This window comes from Aotus nancymaae, unplaced genomic scaffold (assembly GCF_030222135.1).
Source record: "Aotus nancymaae isolate 86718 unplaced genomic scaffold, 86718_ANA_hifiasm-v0.15.2.pri h1tg000016l, whole genome shotgun sequence".
NCBI classification, from domain to species: Eukaryota; Metazoa; Chordata; class Mammalia; order Primates; family Aotidae; genus Aotus; species Aotus nancymaae.
In genome coordinates this window covers 50,048,787-50,063,743 of record NW_026988428.1, presented here as the reverse complement: position 1 = coordinate 50,063,743, position 14,957 = coordinate 50,048,787, and the positions used below count along the sequence as shown (strand labels likewise).

At 39.1% G+C, this 14,957-nt stretch overlaps 1 protein-coding gene and 1 pseudogene across 12 annotated transcripts in view; both read left to right on the top strand.

The window, feature by feature from the left end:
- Positions 1-14,957, top strand: part of GRIP1 (glutamate receptor interacting protein 1) — a 710,594-nt gene that overhangs the window by 499,742 nt on the left and 195,895 nt on the right. The gene's annotated exons all lie outside the window — the stretch shown is intronic.
- LOC110568132 (oxysterol-binding protein-related protein 9-like) lies at positions 2,813-3,694 on the top strand (annotated as a pseudogene).

The window sequence follows — 14,957 nt, the reverse complement described above, 5'->3', positions numbered from 1 at the left end:
GGGTGGGAAGAAGGAAACACATTTGACCTCTACTACAGGTTTGTTTCTTCCTAAGGAAAAGGGACCCAGGCCCTGTTTAGTTTTTCAGTGTCTCTCAAAATTCTAACCAGGTTTGTGTGCCTACACTGTACTCAGTAAACACCATCAACATCTGGAACAGGGAGAGATGATGAATTGGACTGCTAGGCTCTTTCTAGATCTTGCTGCTGACATACAAGGGTTTTTACCTGTTTGATGCACTCCCCAGTTCGTTCATGTGCCTCTGCTGTTTCTGTGGAAGGCCTGGTAAATATAAACTTTCGGTTGAGTAGCCCAGTCCTGGAAGAGGACTGATAAGGCAGTTCCGTGGATGGCAGCACAGAATCCAGAAGTGTGGGTTTTTTTATGCCTGAGAAGTTGATTTGAAACATATGTATCCTTGCATATTAATTTCATAAGCGCATATGCCAGCCCTACTTCTGCATTCAGCCTCTGAAAAATGCAACTGAAGAACCATATGTGCCTCATACGCAAACACTCAAATACACCCTCTGCCGTGCCCATTCCTAACTCCTAGCCCTGTTGTGCTGGAGAAAGTAAATGGAAGTGACTGAGGACAGTCATGCTAGTAACTAAACATTAGAAATACAATAACCATGAAGGACTCTGTTATTTCTTTAATTCAGGCAATTTCCCAGTAGAATATTAAGGTGTTAATTGCTTCTGCACTTTTCCATTTGACAGATATGTCCTTTTTCACCTAGGTAAGGGAAGCAATTATTGTAATGCTCTCATGGGCTTGGTGAGATATTCTTTAATGACTTTTAAAGGCATCAACAGGGCATTGTGCTTTAAAAGGGAAACTGTCCTCTTTTCTGTTTGTGCTTGATAACAAGAGTGGGTATTATTCAGACCACATGATGAATCTGTGAAAGGAAAATATTCAATGAAAAAAATAAAGGCAGTAGTAATACATTTCTAGGAAATATGTATCCAGATTTCAGATATGAGAAAAATGTGTTCTTATATGTGCATATATCACTGAGCTTAACAAAGATAAAACAAACAAAACAAAAAAGACCCTCAGCAGGCGTATTTCTCTGGAATTTCAGTGCAAAGTTATTATTCTCTGGAACTGGTGTGGCCTCCCAAATGAGGGTTTGGCAGGTCACTTACTCAAAAAAATCAGTAAATATTCTTTTGCGCATTGTGTGAAAGTGACTTTCACAGGCTACTGGAGCTAAAACTTGTTTTACTGTTTTATGTTTGCATTAAAAATAAAAGAAAAATAGTCTTAGAACTTTTAACTAGAATTCAGAACTGTTTTGTGATAAGAGTCACTTTGGCAGCCTGGTCAAGCCGAGACAACCCATGTTAACTAAAGTGATAGTGCAGAAAGAAGACTGAATGTAGCGTGAGAACTGAATTTAGAGTTTTAAGTCTTAGCAAAAGGATTTGCCTGATATGTGTCCTTAGGCAAGTTATCTCAACTTGAAAAGCTTCAGATTTTTCATCTATAGGAACCTGGGTTTCTGTGAGAATCAAATGTATGTGACTCTTCTGGCCAACTTAAGTGCTATCCAGATGTAAAATTTTATGATCAAAGGAAGATCTAGGTTTTGTGCCACCTCAATTTTATACAATTTGAGGGGAGAGAGATCTTTAAGAAAAAATTCAAAAATATATTTTTCCAAATTTGACAAAACCATATGATGGTGTGAATACATTGCTAGGATGCCCCCTAAGACTTTGGAAGAAGCCTGTGCCAGTAAAGGTCCCAGAAATTAAAGACTCAGTCACTTAGCCTGTGCAGCATTATTACAGACTTACAGAATGCAAGAGCTGGAAATGGCCATACATCCCACTTGACAGGGGTTCACAGTTGTTATTTTAGCAGAAGAAATCTCTCTTCAAAATCTTATGTGGAGGAATAAGAGGAAGAAACTGACAAGCGTAACTGAAGGTGGAACCTAGGACTTAGAGATACGCTTGTTTGGTCTCTGTCGTCCTTGGAAGAATTTCAGTCGAGGCCCAGTGTGGTGACTCATGCCTCTAATCCTAGCAATTTCAGAGGCTGAGGCAGAAGGATCACTTGAGGCCAGGAGTTTGAGACCAGCCTAGGCAAATAACAAGACTCTATCTATACAAAAAATTTAAAAATTAACCAGGCATGCTGGCATGCAGCTGTAATCCCAGCCACTCAGGATGCTGAGGCTGGATGATCACTTGAGCCCAGGAATTCAAGGTTACAGTGAGCTAGATCGTACCACTGCACTCCAGCTTGGGTGACAGACTAAGACCCTGTCTCTGATTAATATATACATACATACAATACCTACAAACTACCCCCTAACATACACATTTTAACAACTGTGAAACTGGGATGCATCTTACAGTTGTCCTTAGACATGTAAGAATGATAATACTATTATTGCCTGTGCATGCACTTACTTGGTTGCAGTTCCTGGTGATATCGTTGGATAAATGTAACTTCTTGAAGTTTCAGGAAATAAACCTGAAACTGAATAAAACCTGAAATAAACCTGAGGAGGGAATACATACTGTTGTCTAAAATGTTCTGTTGACACTTTCCCATGAGTTCCAGAAGCACAAGTATCAAAACTTGTCAACTGAGGAGGCAGTCAAGTGGGGAAGGAAATGGGATGCTCAGAAGCAGCCCTCAGCCCCCTCTCCTGGAGGCACAGAGTATGGGGGCCTTACAAATGACTTTCTTGCTGGACATTTGTGGAGTAAGTACACCCCAAGGACCTGGAAGAGGGCCATCCTCCACCCCTGAGTCCCAGAGTTTCTAGTGCCTGCCCGGGGCCAGGATATGGGCTCAGATGTCACACTTTCCTTGCCAAAAAGCCACTTAAGCAAGATCTTTCGGTGTCACTGGATATTACCAAATGATTCCAAAGAGAACACAGAGCTAGTTTTAGAGGGCCCAGTTCCCTGAGTTTCCAAAAACAATGTAACATTTGAGGCAGAGCGGATTTCCCATCATCCACCTACTTCAGCCTTTTATGCTGAGTATTTTATCAAGAAAATTCAATTCAGTGCTGATATTTGGACCTAACCAAAATTTCTTAGGATGTCAATTGGGATACACAACCTACGGTGGGGCCACAAGCCCTGTGCCTTGTGTTTAAACTGTGAGAAAATAATACATCCTCACATTCCCCAGTGTTTATGGATAGTCTGTCCTCACAGTGCTCTGAATGGAACTAGGAGGAGAATGCAATTTTAATTATTCCAAAACTGATGATAGTACAAATATCATCTTCCACACTAAACTTTCTCTAGGGACAGGAAGCACAGAATTACCACTGTGATTTTTTCTCCAAAGGATTGGAAGCCTTTTGCTCAATTGAAGGGGAATGGAATGGTGTAATGTATGCAAAGCATGCAGCAGTGGAAAATACAGTCTTTGTAGATACCAAGAAGATGTCTATAATCAAGAAGATAATCAGGAAGTTGAAAGATCAGAAATAATATAAATCCCACTGCTTTTAGAAGGATGTCACTTTCAACTTAAAAATCAGAGACATTGATACTGCAACTGAAGCAAAACACAAACTTGAAAAAGGCAGAAGAAGCCCAAGAAAGGAAGGAGAAGGAAATTCAATGGGAGACAAGCTTATTTCATGAAGATGGAAGACGTTGGGTTTATGATGAACCATTTCTGAATTGTCTTGGTGCTGCCAAGCATTAGGCTAGGAAATGCAAAATTCATACCTGATGACCAGGGCAGTAAGCATAATTAAGCAACAAACAGTCTCTCTTTGGGACAACCTGTTCATTCCCTTCTTATTGCAATGGTTTCTATCTCAGGGATATGAGACTTTCTTTTTTTTCCACAGTTAAAAATCAATTATATTTAATTCTATGCAATTAATAATTAGAAATTTAAGAAGCAGTACCATTTGCAATAGCATAAAAAAATGAAATAAGTAGATATAAATCTAGCAAAATATTTATAAGATCTACAAGGGTAGACCTTAAATCCTGTAAGGGTATGGGACTTTCTGACACAAATGAACAATTACAGTGGGAAAGCTTCTCTTTTTTCCTCTGTGGCAATTATGGTCATAAGTCCTAAGAAAAACTTTAGGTTTTGAAAACAAGATGTTTGCTCCCTTTCCAAACCCTACATGTTGAAAAGCATTTCTAAACCCAAGCCTCAAAGTCTACACTCTAATATTGCTGTTAAGAAACACAGCTTCTGTTTTCTAGTTCATATGATGTTGGATTATGTGCATGTGTGTGTGTGTAGTTCATATGTTGGATTATATGTGTATATGTACACACACTATATATATACGATATATATGCTGCATATATATAGTATAACTGTATACACAGACACACACACGCATACATATATGCAGTTGACCCTTGAAGAACACAGGTTTGAACTGCACATGTCTACAACACAGATTTTCTACCACCTCTGCCACCCCTGAGATAGCAAGTCCAACCCTCCTCTTCTTCCCCTTCCTCAGCCTACTTAACGTAAAGAAGATGAGGATGAAGATTTTTATGATGATCCTCTTCCACTTAATAAATAGTAAATGTGTTTTCTTCCTTATGATCTTCTTAAGAACATTCTCTTTTCTTAATTATAACAATATAGTATATCATACATGTAACACACACAATATGTGTTTATGTTGTCAGGCTTCCAGTCAACAGTAGGCTATTAATGGTTAAGTTTTTGAGTAGTCAAAAGTTACATGTGGATTTTCAACTGTGCAGGGGGGATTGGTGCAGCTAAAGTTGTATTATACGTACATACATATACATATACAATCACACAACAAATATACCTAATGCCAGATTGTTCACAAAACCTCTTTCTGTAAATATGGGTTCCTCAGAGTCGTTTAGAGAAATCGGCACAGTGCCTTAAAATCAAGTGTTTGCAAATGTTAGGGTCTCACCTGCAATAACTTTCCTTTTGGAGTTGAATTATTATTAAGTTGTATCTAACCCTAGATTATAATTTAATTATACTCAATATTTCTTCAGGCTTCATAAAGTAATTTTTTTAAAAAATTGAAACTTGCCAAATGAGCCTCAGCAGCTTGAAAGAAAATCCAAGGGACAATAACAGAGCACTGTAAAAAATACAGCATCACAGTGCTTTTGGTGGCCCAAAGGACTGGTGATAAGGACAATATCATATAGAAAATATGGACATCAGTGTCACTGCTTCAGAGGTTGAATGTGGAAAAGTTGTAGGAATACTTTATTTCACTTACATTTTCCTTTCATGTATACACTTTGAGTTATTTAATAAGTATAATACTTAATCTTAGTGATAAACAGCTATGTTGTAATTTAATTGACAGTGTATTCTTTTGTTTTGTTTTGTTTTGTTTTGTTTGAAACAGGATCTTGCTCTGTCACCCAGGCTGGAGTGCTGTAGTGCAATACATGGCTCACTGCAGCTTCAACCTCCCAGGCTCAAGTGATCCTCTCACCTCATCGCCCCTATCCCCCACCAGGTAGCTGGGACTATAGGAGCACACCACCATTCCTGGCTTATTTTTAAATTTTTTTGTAGAGGTAGTGTTTTGCCATGTTGCCCAGGGTGGTCTCAAACTCTTCAGCTCAAGTGATTCTCCCACCTCAGCCTCCCAAAGTACTGGGATTACAGGCATGAGTCACTGCACCCAGCCATATTATTTCTTAGTAGCAAATAAAGTAACAATGTGCCTTATAATCACTGTCACCTTAAAGTCAATAAAATATGATAATTTTAAGCCATATATTTCAGTTCTCTCATTTTACAGTTCAGAGATTAAGGCACAGCAAGGATTTGGTGACTTGCCCGAGGCAATAGGGCCAGTTTGTTAGGGCATAATGAACCATTTGCAAATATTTTTCAAGTGACTGTCCCAACTTAGCCCCAGACTAACCCTTTGTTTTTTAATTAAACATAACTAATTATAGTGTTATAATTTTCTATTTCTTTAAGTCAGTATTTCTTCTTTTAGTTTTTAATTTTTGTGGGTATATAGTAGGTATATTTATTTATGGGGTACTTGAGATGTTTTGATACAGGCATGCAATTCATAATAGTCACATCAGGGTAAACAGGGTGTCTATCAACTCAAGAATGTATCCTTTGTGCTACAAACAGTCCAATTATACTCTTAGTTATTTTAAGATGTACAATTAAATTATTATTGACTATAGTCACCTGCTGTGTTATCAAATATACTGCATCTTATTCGTTCTTTCTAATGTTTTTGTACCCATCAGCCAGCCCCACTTCCCTTCCACTCCCCCACTACCTTCGCAGCCTCTGATAACAATTATTCTACTCCTTAGCTCCATGAGTTCAATTGCTCTAATTTTTAGCTCCCACAAATAAGTGACAATATGTGATGTTTGTCTTTCTGTGCCTGGCTTATTTCACTTAACATAATGACCTTTATTTCCATCCATGTTGTTGCAAATGACAGGATCTCATTCTTTTTTATGGCTGAATATATGTACCACATTTTCTTTATTCATTCATCTGTTGATGAACACAGGTTGCTTCCAAATCCTAGTTGTTGTACATAGTGCTACAATAAATATGGGAGTGCAGATATTTCTTTGATATATCAATTTCCTTTATTTAGGGCATACACCTAGCAGTATATGGGTATATGCTGCTAGGGATTCCTGGATCATATGGTAGCTCTATTTTTAGTTTTGTGAGGAACTTCCAAACTGTTCTGCATTGTGGTTGTACTAATTTGTATTCCCACCAGCGGTGTACAGGACTTCCCTTTTCTCCATGTCCTCACCAGCATTTGTTACTTCTTTTCTTTTAACTGGGGTGAGATCTTATTATATTTCATTGTAGTTTTGAGTTGGATTTCTCTGCTGATCAATGATTTTGAGCACCATTTCATATAACTGTTGGCCTTTTGTCTGGTTTTTTTAGAAATGTCTATTCAAATATTTTGCCCATTTTTAAATTGGATTATTATTTTAAAATTTTTACTATAGAGTTGTTTGAGCTCCTTATATATTCTGGTTACTAATACCTTGTCAGATGTATAGTTTGCAAGTATTTTCTCCCCTTCTGTGGGTTGTCTCTTCACTTGGTTGATCGTTCTCTTTGCTGTGCAGAAGCTTTTTAACTTCATATGATCCCATTTGTCCATTTTTACTTTGGTTGCCTGTGCTTGTGGGGTATCAAGAAATTTTTGTCCAAATCAATGTCCTGGAAAGTGTCCTTGATGTCTCCTTGTAGTAGTTTCATAATTTGAGATCTTGAATTAAAATCTTTAATCTACTTTGATTTGATTTTTGCATATAGCAAGAGATGGGGGTCTAGTTTCATTCTTCTGCAGAGGGATATCTAGTTTTCCCAGCATAATTTATTGAAGAAACTGTCTTTTCCCCAAAGTATGTTCTTGGCACCTTTGTTGAAAATGAGTTCACTGTAGATGTATGAATTTGTTTCTAGGTTCTCTATTCTGTTCCATTGCTCTGTGTATCTGTTTTTATGCCAGCATCATGCTGTTTTGGTTGCTATAGCACTATAGTGTATTTTGAAGTCAGGTAATGTGATTCTTCCAGTTCTCCCCCCTCCCCTGCCCAGGATACTTTTGGCTATTCTGGGTCTTCTGTGGGTCCATATAAATTTTAGGATTGTTTTTTCTATTTCTGTGAAGAATGTCATCAGTATTTTAATAGGGATTGAATTGACTTGATAGATTGCTTTTGGTAGTATGGACATTTTAACAATATTGATTCTTCCACTTAATGAATATGGAGTATCTTTCCATTTTTTGTTTTGTGCAAACATATGATCTATCCTCAAGGTTGATCCACGTGCTGAGGAGAATGTGTATGCTGCAACTGTTGAATAAAATGTTCTGTAGATATCAATTAGGTCCATTTGGTCTGTAGTGCAGATTAAGTCCATTGTTTCTTTGTTGATTTTCTGTTGGATGATTTGTCCAATCCTGAAAGTAGAATCTCCAGCTATTATTGTGTTGAATTCTGTCTCTATCTTAAACTCTAATAATATTGGCTTTGTCTATCTGCATGCTCCAGTGTTGGGTGCACATGTATTTACAGTGGTTATATCCTCTTGCTGAATTTACCCTTTTATCATTATTTAATGAACCCTTTCTATCTCTTACAGTTTTTTTCTTGAAATCTATTTTGTCTGATAAAATGTAGCTACTCCTGCCCTTTTTTGGTTTCCATTGGCATAGAATGTCTTTTTCCATTCTTTGTTTTCAGTCTATATGAGTCATTATGGGTGAAGTGTGTTTCTTGTAGACAGCAGATAGTTGAGTCTTATTTTTTATCCATTCAGCCACTCTGTCTCTTGTTTGGAGAGTTTAGTCCATTTACATTCAATGCTATTATTGATAAGTAAGGATTTACTTCTGCCATTTTGTTATTAGTTTTGTGATTGTTTTGTGGTCTTCTCTTCCTTCTGTCATTCCTTTCTGTCTTCCTTTTAGTGGTGATTTTTCTCTGGTGGTATGTTTTAACGTCTTCCTTTTTATCCTTTATGTATCTGTTGTATGTTTTCAATTTGAGGTTACCATAAGACTTACAAATATTGTCTTATAACCCATTATTTTAAACTGATGTCAACTTAACACTGATTGCATAAACAAATATGCAAAAAGAAAACTAACAAAAACTCTACACTTAAACTTTGTCCCCCTGCTTTTTAACTTTTTGTTGTTTTTCTTTATGTTTTATTGTACTGGCTATTTCCTGAAAAGTTGTCATAGTTATTATTTTTGATTGGTTCAACATTTAGTCTTTCTATTTAAGGTTACATACCACCATTACAGTGTTACAATAGTCTGTGTTTTTCTCTGTGCTTACTATTACCAGTGAATTGTATAACTGCAGATGATTTATTATTGCTCATTAACATCCTTTGCTTTCAGATTGAAGAGCTCCCCTTAGCATTTCTTATAGGACAGGTTGGGTGTTGATGAAATGTCTCAGCTTTTATTTGTCTGGAAAAGTCTTTATTTCTCCTTCATGCTTAAAGCAATTTTTGCCAGATATACAATTCAAGGATAAAAGTTTTTTTTCTTTCAGTACTTTAAATATGTAATGCCACGCTCTCCTGGCCTGTAAGATTTCCATTGAAAAGTGTGCTGATACATTTATTGGAGCTCCATGCTATGTTATTTGTTTCTTTTCTCTTGCTGACTTTAGGATTCTTTCCTTTTCCTTTACCTTTGAGAGTTTGATTGTTATATGCCTTAAGCCAGTCTTCTTTGGGTTCACTCTGTTTGGTGTTCTGTAACCTTCTTGTACTTAAATACTGATGTATTTCTCTAGGTTTGGGAAGTTCTCTGTTATTATCACTTTGAATAAACTTCCTACCCCTATCTATCTCTACATCCTCTTGAAGGCTAGTAACTCTGTTTGCCCTTTTGAGGCTGTTTTCTGGATCTTTTAGGCATGCCTTATTCCTTTTTCATTATATTTTCTTTTGTCTTCTTTGCGTATTTTTAAATAGCCTGTCTTCAAGCTCTCTAATTCTTTCTTCTGCTTGATCACTTCTATTAAGAGACTCTGATGCATTTCTTTAGTATGCCAGTTGCCTGTTTTCAACTCCAGGATTTCTGCTCAATTATTTTTAATTATTTTAACCTCTTTGTTAAATTTATCCAATAGGATTCTGAATTTCTTCACTGTACTATTTTGAATTTCATTGAGTTTGCTCCAATCACCTATTTTGCATTCTCTCTCTGAAAGGTTATATAACTCTATTTCTCCAGATTGGTCCCTGGTGCCTTATGTTATTCATTTGATGCGGTCATGTTTTTAGATGATCTTGATGTTTTTAGATGTTCATCAGTGTCTGAGCATTTATGAGTTAAATATTTATTGTAGTTGTTGCAGTCTGGGCTTGTTTGTATCCATCCTTCTTGGGAGTGCTCTCCAGGTATTTGAAGGGACTTGGGTGTTGGGATCTAATTTTTTGGTCACTGCATCCATATCTACGTTAGGGGGCACCTCAAGCCCAGTAATTCTGTGGCTTTTACAGACTCATAGAGGCACCACCTTGGTGGTTTTGGATAAGATCCAGAAAAATTATCTGGATTACCAGGTAGAAACTCTTGCTTTCTTACCATACTTTCTCCCAAATAGACAGTCTCTCTCTCTGTGCTGAGCCGCGTGGAACTGGGGAAGGAGTGACACATGCAACCCTGTGGCCACTACCACTGGGACTGCACTGGGTCAGACTTGAAGCTAACACAGCCCTAGGTCTCATCCAAGGCCTGCTGTAACCACTACGTGGCTAACGCCTATGTTTGCTCAAGGCCCTAGAACTCTGTAATCAGCAAGTGGCAGAACCAGCCACGCTTCAGGGTGAAGATTCCCTTCAGAGTGGAGAGTTCCCCCAGGCCCTGGATGGGTTCAGAGAAGCCATTCAGGAGCCAGGTCCTGGAGTCAGAAACCTTTGAAATCTACCTGGTGCTCTATTCTGCTGCAGCTGAGCTGGTACCTAAAGCACAATAAAAAGTCCTTCCCACTCTACTCTCTTCTTTCTACAGGCAGAGTAGCCTCTCCCTGTGGCCAACAGCTCCAAGGGGCCATGGGGAATACTGCCAAAGTACCACCGATGTTCACTTAAGGCCCATGGACTCTTCAGTTGGCTTGTGATGAATGCTTCCAGGCCTTCAGGGCAGTGGGCCCCCCTCTAGTCCAGAGCAGGTCCATAAATGCCATTCATGAGTCAAGGCCTGGAACGGGAACCCCGAGGGCCCACTTGGTACTCTACCCCCATGGCCAAACTGGTACCTAAGTTATAAGACAAAGTCCCCTTTATTCTTCCTCTGTTTTTCTCAAGCAGAGTCTTTCTTCATGGCCACCACAGCTGGGAATATGCTGGGTCACACTTGAAGCCAGGATGTCTCAGATTTTCACCCAAGGCCCATGGCGTGTACTACCTGGCTACCGCTGCTGATTATTCAGGGCCCAAGAGCTCTTTAGTCAGCAGGTGATAAATCCTGCCAGAATTGTGTTCTTCCCTTCAGGGGAGTGTGTTTTTACCCAGGTTTTCTCTAGAAGTTTTGTTCGAGAGCTGCAGCGTGCAGTGAGGTCCTCCCAACTTTGTGTGGTGCCCTATCCTACTGTAGCTGAGCTGGTATCCAAGTTGCAAGGCAAAGTCCTCTCTCTTTACTCTTTCCTCTCCTCTCCTCAAGCAGATGGAAAGGGTCTGTTTTGGAGCTGCAAACTGTGCTGCCTGGGCTTGAGAGAAGGGTGGTGCAAGCACTCCTTTAGCCACCCCAGCTGATATCTTACTAGATTACATGCCCACCAAGTCAATGGGCTCTTAGCCCAGCACAGCACTAGGACTTGCCTGGAAGTTGCAGTCCTTGTAGCTTAGACTGCCTTTCAAGTTTATTTAGGGCCCAAAACTACTTTATTCCACCATGGTGAGGCTTGTCACAGCTCACATGCCAACTGCTGGGATGGATAATTCCCCTCTAGCTAGGGCTGGTCGAAATGCTTCCTCCATGGGCTGAATTCTACCTGGTGTTGCTTTCCACTGTGATAGGGCATCACTAAGTTCCGATGCAAAGTCCCAAAATCACAGCACTTTTCTTCCTCCAAGCTCAGAGATTCTTCATGCCGTGAGGCTGCAGGATGGGGAAGGGGTGGCATTGGCAATTCGAGACTGTTTGTCCTACCCTTGTCAGTGCCTCTTTCAGTGATATGAAGTTACAACCAGGTACTGTGATCACTCACCTGATTTTTGGTTTCTATGAAGGTGCTTTCCTGTGTAGTTGTTAAATTTGGTGTTCCTGCAGGGAGGTTGATCAGTGGAGGCTTCTATTCAGCCATCTTGCTCTGACTCACAAGGTCTGTATTTTTTAATAGAATATAAATTCCTTGAGGTCAGGGACTAAGTCTACATCATTTGCTGATAGCAAAGTCCCTAGACTTTAGGAAATTATCAATAGATATTCAATGGGAGGAAGGAAGGGAGGGAGGAAAAGGGAGGAAGGAAAGGAGAGAGGGAGAGAGGGGCTAAAGCATTTCAAACTCAGAGTGAGGCTAGAAGTTAGTTATACTTAGGTAAGATAGTGTTACATAAGGTGATTGAGGTACTAATACAAAGGATGGATGGCACCAAAGAGGAAATAGTAGTGACTGCTTTATCTTCTCATTCTCTTTCTGCTTACTCCAATGGGGGACATTTCTTTGTGACAAGAAAATGGTTTCCCAAAAGGGACCAGGAGAGAAACCAGGAGAGAATGCTACCCTCCCTGTTAGGATAGAGGAAGCCAAATACAGGGTGTGAGAGCTGTCCTTGATACAGGCAGCACAGCCTCCTCCAGTTCTGAATTCAGTGGGTCTGAGTAGGGCTCTCATGAAACTCTGACTCACCGCAGCAGGCCCATGGCTTCTCCATGGAGAGTCCACAGGGCTCCCCAGATACTTTGCCTCTTGGTTATCTGCAGTGACTGCACTATTAGTTTTCCATCTGTTCCTTTATTTGAAATGGATCAAGTCTCATGAAACAAGAGAAAGTCAAATAAATGCCCCTGATGCACAAGCATCTGTAGCAAAATGAGAGGGACTGATTTACTAGTGGCCTGGTGGCTTGGAGCCTGCCTGAGGCTAGCTTTATTTTTCTTGTCTTTTCGCAAAAGTATTTCATCTACACATTCTTTTGGTCCGATGTTTGACAATTACTTTATGATGAGTCTGAAACTTTGTAGCATTCAGTTATATGAGGAAGAAATTTCATGTACATAAAACAGACATGAAGTTCTGCCTAATGAAAGGACCCTAATTCTCAAGTCTCGGTGTCCCTGAACTACAAAATGGTAGTATGCTCTTCTTTACAGAGTTTTTCTAAAGGCTAAATTAGTGAATGGATGTAAGAGTACTTGGAAAAGTATAAACTGCTTTAAAACAATGGATAATCTTTAAAAGTATCAGGAATTTCTTCATTTTAATTTCTCTATTCAGTTAGGTTCCTAGTTCATGCTAGATTCATGGGTACTTAGATATTCATGAAAGAAAGAGGCCAAGTGAGTGTAGCTCTAAGTTCTGCTTTTCCCTGGTTATTTAAGAAGTCTGATTTCTTGTTGAAGTTTATCCTTTCTCCATTTCCCTTTCAGGCAGAATGGAACCTCAAGCCTTGTGCTCTTAGTTGTCTTTGAAGATGCAGCATTTGGCTCCTTATGTTGAACACTAAGTGACCTAACTCAGGGATGACGAGCTCTCACTAGCTGTATTACAGCCTTACCTGGTATCTTTCTCAGGGTCTTCTTTCACTTCCAGAGTGTTCTTTTGTTTATATCCACGAAGCTGCTCCCATTTCTTATTGTTCAGCTGGACTCCTAGATCAGAACATCTGATCATTCTAATCCTAGCACAGTAGTTCTGCATTTTCATATTCAAATAGTTATTCAATATAAGATACTGGCCTGCCTGGCACCATGGCTCATGCCTGTAGTCCTAGCACTTTGAGAGGCTGAGGTGGGACCATCGCTTGATCCCAGGAGTTTAAGACCAGCTGAGGCAACATAGTGAGACCCCATCTCTACAAAAAAAAAAAATGCTGTTTTAAAAAATTAGCTGTGCATAGTGGCACACACCTGTTGTCCCATCTAATCAGGGGGCTGAGGCAGGAGGATCATTTGAGCCCAGGAAGTTAAGACTGAAATAAGCCAAGATCATAGTACAGCCTGGGCAATAGAGTGAGACCTTGTCTCAAAAAAATATAAAAATGAAAAAACAGGATACTGACCAAAAGGATACCCAAAAGTACATGCAAAAATAAAAGATCTCCTCCCCAAAATAGCTCATTAATTTGCTAAGCAATACTTGGTATCTTCATTTCTTTGTTAAGTGGAAGCAATAGTAATACTGCAAGTAAATACCCTACTTTATTTTTATTTTTATTATTATTATACTTTAAGTTCTGGGGTACATGTACAGAATGTGCAGGTTTGTTACATAGGTATACATGTGCCATGATGGTTTGCTGCATCCATCACCCTGTCATCTATATTAGGTATTTCTCCTAATGCTATCCCTCCCCAACTCCCTGATATCCCTCCCCTATCCCCCCACCTCCTGATAGGCCCTGGTGTATGATGTTCCCCTTCCTGTGTCCATGTGTTCTGATTGTTCAACTTCCACTTATGAGTGAGAACATGAGGTGTTTGGTTTTCTGTTCCTGTGTCAGTTTGCTAAGAATGGTTTCCAGCTTCATCCATGTCCCATCAAAGGGCATGAGCTCATCCTTTTTATGGCTACGTAGTAGTCCATGGTGTATATGTGCCACATTTTCTTTATCCATTCTATCATTGATGGCCATTTGGGTTGGTTCCAGGTCTTTGCTATTGTGAATAGTACCGCAATAAGTATACATGTGCATGTGTCTCTATAATAGAATGATTTATACTTCTTTGAAATATCCTACTTTCATCTAAAGAAGAACTTAACCTCTAAATAGCCATCAATAGCCTATAGTGGACTTTCTCAGGACCACAAGTTGAGCTGTTATTCCCTTTCTGGTTCCCAGGCCGTGCTATGAACTGACCACATTTCACTGAAATTATTCACTGTTTGTCTCTTAGACATTTAGAATGTGAACGAAAAAAGATAGAGGCAGTGATTATTGGTCTTTGAAATACTAGCCTCTACCACAGAGTCTGACCATTATAAATCCTTAAAAATATTAGGTCAAAACAATTTATAAGTAGTTCTAAGAATGTAGTTAACTTATCTAAGCAAACATTGAAAATCAGAGTAATTAAATTCAAATATAGCCATGCCAGTTGCTTCAGTTTAACTTGAAAAATCCAGTTTTTAATCATGTCAACAATGTGATTATAATGGCTTACAAGTGAAAATTACAGACGGAGAGTTCTCCCGAAGAAAAATTGCCTGAGGCTCTTGAAGCAAGTGCAATTACGAGATATGCTGCCCAGTGCTTTCTTCCGGTCCTTATCACCTCT